The following is a 5,882-nucleotide window of genomic DNA, read 5'->3' on the forward strand; positions in this document are numbered from 1 at the left end:
TGTTTTGCCTTATTGACCATGTTCTTTGCTTTACAGAAGCTTCTCAGTTTCAGGAGGTCCCATTTATTAATCATTTCTCTCAGTGTCTGTGCTACTGGGGTTATATTTAGGAAGTGGTCTCCTCTGCCGCATTCAAGTATACTTACCACTTTCTCTTCTATCAGGTTAAGTGTGGCTGGCTTTATGTTGAGGTCTTTGATCCATTTGGCCTTGAGTTTTGTGCATGGTGATAGATATGGATCTATTTTCATTCTTCTGTGTGTTGATATCCAGTTATGCCATCACCATTTGTTTATTTTTTTTATTTTTTTTTTATTTTTTATTTTTTTGGTTTTTCGAGACAGGGTTTCTCTGTGATTTTGGAGCCCGTCCTGAACTAACTAGCTCTTGTAGACCAGGCTGGTCTCGAACTCACAGAGATCCGCCTGCCTCTGCCTCCCGAGTGCTGGGATTAAAGGCGTGCGCCACCACCGCCCGCATCACCATTTGTTAAATGCGCTTTTTATTTTCCATTTTATATTTTTTTGCTTCTTTGTCAAAAATCAGGTGTTTGTAGGTATGTGGATTAATATCTGGGTCTTTGATTCGGTTCCATTGGTCCTCTTGTCTGTTTTTATGCCAATACCAAGCTGTAGAAATCAAACTTCTTAGTGACTAAATGAAATAAAAGCTGGGTGGTGGTGGTGCATGCCTTTAACCCCAGCAGAAGGATCTCTGTGAGTTTGAGGCCAGCCTTGTCTACAAGAGCTAGTTCCATGACAGACTCCAAAGCTACAGAGAAACCTTGCCTCAAAAAAACCAAAATAAATAAATAAATAACAAATAAATAATAAAATAAGATAAAACAAAAACTAACACATTAGAATAAACAAAACAAGCAGAAGGAAAGACCCCAAGGTACAATAAACAGATAGAGACTGAGAGACACATTCATTTGCACATGCAGGAATCCCATAAAAAGAAAAAACTGATATCCATAATAAGTGAAGAACCTGAAGGTTAAAAAGAAAGAAAAGTTTAAAATTCATATAAATAAAATAAAAATAAGATAAAAAAATATCCCTGACAAAAAACCTCCAAAGATAGCACTGAGTTCATTTTCTGTTGTCCATCTACTTCTAGGCATGCAGTCTAGCCTTAAGAATAGGTTGTTTCCCCAGTGAGACTGCCTTGAGGGAAAAAAAAACTAAATTATTATTTGCAAGCGGTTATCAATTGGAGATTACATCTGCATTAGGGACAGGGGCTTGTATCCATTTTTCTTTTCAGATCTAGGTCACCATCTGGAGCAGAGCCTTTGCAGGTCCTTTGAATGTGCCTCAGTCTCTGTGAGTTCATATGAGCTTTGCTCAGCTAATTTAGAGGGCCTTGTTCTCCTGATGTCCTTCATTTCCTCTGGCTCGTACTCTCTTTCCATCTCCTTTTCTACAGGGTTCCCTGAGCTCTGAGGGAGGATTTGAAAGAAACATCCAGTTTAGGACTGAAGGTTCCACGATCTCTCCCTCTCTGCATATTGTTTGGCAGTGGGTCTCTGTATTTGTTCCCATCTGCTACAGAAGGAAGATTCTTTGATGATGGCTCCAACAATGGCTGAATAAGGCACTGATCTAGGAGTACAGCAGAATACCATTAGAAGTCAATTTTTTTTGCTACATTGTTTTAGTAGGACAGTAGTATTTGGTTTTTTCCTAGGTCCCTGGGCTATCTAGTCCCAGGCTCTTGGTCATCCAAGTAGCACCAATTATGAGTTCCATCTTTTGGAGTGAGCCTTAATTCAAAGCAGATATTGGTTGGTTACTTCTATAAACTTTGTGCTACCATTGCCCTAGCATATCCTGCAGGCAGGACACCATTATATAACAAACAGTTTGTGGCTGGCTTGGTATTTGTATTTGTTTTTTGGTAGCCTGCAGAGTACCTTCCAAAGACACTAGCATATAGGATCAATATATGCATCAGCTTAACTTCTCTATGTTCAATGAGTTCTGTGGGTATTGTCTTCAGCAATAGGGCTATGTCATCAGGAAGTTCCCATGGGATCCCTTTGGCTTACAACTCAATTAGATGTATTCCATTCTTGGTCCTGAGAGCTTCATTTGGTAACGAGATGTCTAGTTGGGGCTCTGTCTCTTCCATTATTTGGCAATTTCATTTAGATTATTGATGTGGGATTCCCCTCTGTGTGCTATGAGTATGTTTTATTGCCATTGGTTAATAAAGAAGCTGCTTTTGGCCAATGGCTTAACAGAATATAGCCAGGCTTAAAAAGATACAGAGAGAGTGTAGGCAAGAGTCAGTGAGACATCATGTAGCTGCCAAAGGAGAAAGATGCAAGCTGCCAGCAGGACCTTGCTAGTAGGCCACGAGCCTCATGGTAAAATATAAAATAATAGAAATGGGTTAATTTAAGATGTAAGAGCTAGCTAGAAATACACTTAAGCTAGAAATACAGTATTGCAATTAATATAGTTTCAGTGTGATTATTTCACATCTGAGTGGCTGAGAAACAAACAAGCAGCACAACATCTTCATATATGTACATATTTTAAGAAATTTCTAAGGTATTAGGTTTCCATATTACCCCTTAAATAGCCCCTAATTTTAGTTATCTCTCCCCATATTCCCTCTTTCATCTCCTCTTTACAGTTCTTTCTCACTTTTTTCTCCCATTCCAGTGTCCCCCATCCCACCCAATCCATTCACAACTATCTATTCTATTTCACTTTCTTTTTTTAATGATAAATTCTAAGGTAAAATTTTATTTCTACAAAAAAGGCAATGGAAACACTATAAAACACATTAAAAGGATATTACTGAGTGAGCTTCAGGTGAGCTTGACCATGGAAAGGCTGAATCCAGAGGGAGGGAAAGGCCGTCCTGTTCCTGGGCTGCACCAGCAGCTGCTCTGAGGAAGGGGCAGTTGGTTACAAAGCAGAAGCCACCAATGCTGATCCCACAAGATGCAAACCTTGCGGAGAACGACATTGGTGGCCTACTGTGCTGAGGAGTGGGGGCTCCTTGGCACATCTCAGCAGAGCTTGGTGATAGAGAAGCTTGAGATTTCAAAAGAATATTCTGGCTTTTGCCTTGACCTGGGATAACCAACAGGTCATCTGCCACAGCTGCAGGGAGGGCTGCTGACTGGAGAGAATTCATCACACAAGTGCACAGGGTTCTCTGCTCCAAGGTCACTACAAAGTCAGCCTGACCACGGGATCAGAGCGTGGGGTCTGCCCATTGAGTCTGTTACTGTGGAAAAACTTTGCTAAGATTTTATGTAAAAGCAGCTTCCCTTTGCACAGACATTCTTTGGGGGGGGGTTGATATTGTTTCATAATCTTTTGTAAGTACATTACTAAGATGGCATTAGCGGACTTGAATTATCACCCACAGGCAGTGTGGCACAGGAGAAGGGCTGCTGCTTCTGTGGGAGCTGGGGCCTTAGTCTGTGGAAGTGGGATTGAAAAAGAAGAAGGCAATGGGGAGAGGGAATCACAACTCTGTTTTTTAAACCTTCTGGGCTAACTGTAACTTTGAGTCTGGGCAGGAAAAGAAATGGCATTCTTTCGAAGTAGACTAAATCAGTGATTTTTAAAACAAAGCAAGCAGAACTAGAACATATGAATTTTTTAATCCTTTACAGGTTACCTAGACCACTTTTGATTAAGAAAATTGTAGAAAGTTAGTAACTGCCAGGTGGTGACACGTGTCAATTTTCCAGAGTCCTCACATTGGAGCACCGGACAGAAATCTCAAGGTCCAAATCAGGAGCAGAAGGAGAGAGAGCACGAGCAAGGAACTCAGGACCCTGAGGGGTGCACCCACACACTGAGACAATGGGGATGTTCTACTGGAACTCACCAAGGCCAGCTGGCCTGGGTCTGGAAAATCCTGGGATAAAACTGCACTCTCTGAACATAGCGGACAATGAGGACTACTGAGAACTCAAGAACAATGGCAATGGGTTTCTGATCCTACTGCATGCACTGGCTTTGTGGGCGCCTAGGCAGTTTGGAAGCTCAACTTGCTAGACCTGGATGGAGGTGGGGGTTCCTTGGACTTCCCACAGGACAGGGAACCCTGATTGCTTTTCGGGCTGAGGGGGGGGACTTAATTGGGGGAGGGGGAGGGAACTGGGAGGCAGTGGCGGGGAAGAGACAGAAATCTTTAATAAATAAATTAATTAAAAAAATAAATAAAAAATTCCAGAGTCCTGCTATGCGGGGTATCTGAATGCACTGCTCTGCTCGGGGGCTCTGCTCAAACTTACTGGAATCGTTCATGGCAGATTTTAGTTCACAGGTCGCTTTTCCCCATATTTCTTTGTAAACTCTTCAGCATTCTTACAGAATTTTTTTACGGTCCTTAGAGTATTCTTCAGCTATGTCAGCCCAGAGTAGGTGCTCAGGCTGAGGGTCGTTCACCAGTGCTAGGAGGGACTGGATTACTTGGTCGGTTTTGGTGGCTGGCTTCCAGTTTTCAGCACTAATTACCGGCAGACAGACCTGCCCCTTCTCATCAATGTTAGGGTGGTAGATCTTGGTCTTAAATGTGATCTTGGGTGGTTTGAATGGATACTCTGCTGGAAAGTTGATTTCAATTCTGAAGGCCCCCTTAGCATATGGAGGGTTGTCCTTCATCAGCCTCCTGCTGATCACCATCTTGGATCTGGTGCTCTCTATTTCACTTGCTTATGGAGACCTATCTATCCCCCATGCCCCTAGTATCTTACTCTATATGTAATTTCTGTAGTTACACAGATTATAACTTGTTTATCATTGATTTAATAGTTAATATCCACATATAAGAGAATACATACAATATTTGTCTTTCTGTGTTTCTGTATTTGGATTACCTCACTCAGGATGATTTTTTTTCTAGCTTCATCCATTTACCAGTAAGTTTTTGGGGGGATGGTGGTTTTTCATAATAGGACTTCTCTGTGTAACAGCCTTGGCTGTCCTGGAACTCACTCTGTAGTCTAGGCTGACTTTGAACTCTCATAGAGATCCATCTGCCTCTGCCTCCTGAGTGCTAGGATTAAAGGTGTGAGCCACCACACCTGGGTATAGTTTCATTTAACAGTAACATTCCATTGTATAAATGTAGCACAATTTTATCCATTCTTCTGTTGAGAGACATCCAAGCTGTTTCAATTTCTGTGTATTATGAATAGACAAACAATGAACAAGGTTGAGCACATGTCCCTGAGATAGTATGAAGCATCCTTTGGGAATATGCCCAAGAGTGCTATAGCCAGATCTTGAGGTAGATTGATTCCTAATTTCCTGAGGAAAAGACACATTGATTTCAATAGTGACTGTACAAGTTTGCACTCGCCCTAGCAATGAATGAGTGTTCCCCTTACTCCACATCCTCGCCTGCATGAGCTGTCTTTTGTTTTATTGATCTTAGCCTTGCTGAACGGTGAATGTTCAGTTTCTGTGAGGTGTTAAGCCTTCTGTTGTTTCTGTTGTGCTGATATTCAGCTTTAATCTGTGGTGGTCTGACAGGATGCAGAGGGTTATTTCAGTTTTCTTGTATCTGTTGAGACTTGCTTTGTGTCTGAGCATGTGGTCAGTTTTGGAGAAAGTTTGGTGAGGTGCTGACAAGAAGGTATATTCTTTTTTCTTTGGTTGAAATGTTCTATAAATATCTGTTAGGTCTGTTTGGTTTATAACATCTGTTATATCCAGCATTTCTCTGTTTAGTGTTTTTTTTTTCTGGATGACCTGCCCATTGGTGAGAAGTGCAGTACTGAAGTTTATTATTCACTATTAGTGTCTGAGGTTCAATGTGTAATTTAAGCTATAACAGTGTTTCTTTTAAAAAACTTGGGTGTCCTTGAGTTTGGCTCATAAATGTTAAAAACTGTTATGTCT

At 41.3% G+C, this 5,882-nt stretch overlaps 1 pseudogene; it reads right to left on the bottom strand.

Moving 5' to 3' along the window:
- Positions 1–4,276: 4,276 nt before the first annotated feature.
- On the bottom strand, positions 4,277–4,661 carry LOC101985443 (annotated as a pseudogene).
- Positions 4,662–5,882: the final 1,221 nt, after the last annotated feature.

This window comes from Microtus ochrogaster, chromosome X, assembly GCF_000317375.1.
Source record: "Microtus ochrogaster isolate Prairie Vole_2 chromosome X, MicOch1.0, whole genome shotgun sequence".
In the NCBI taxonomy this organism is placed as follows: Eukaryota; Metazoa; Chordata; class Mammalia; order Rodentia; family Cricetidae; genus Microtus; species Microtus ochrogaster.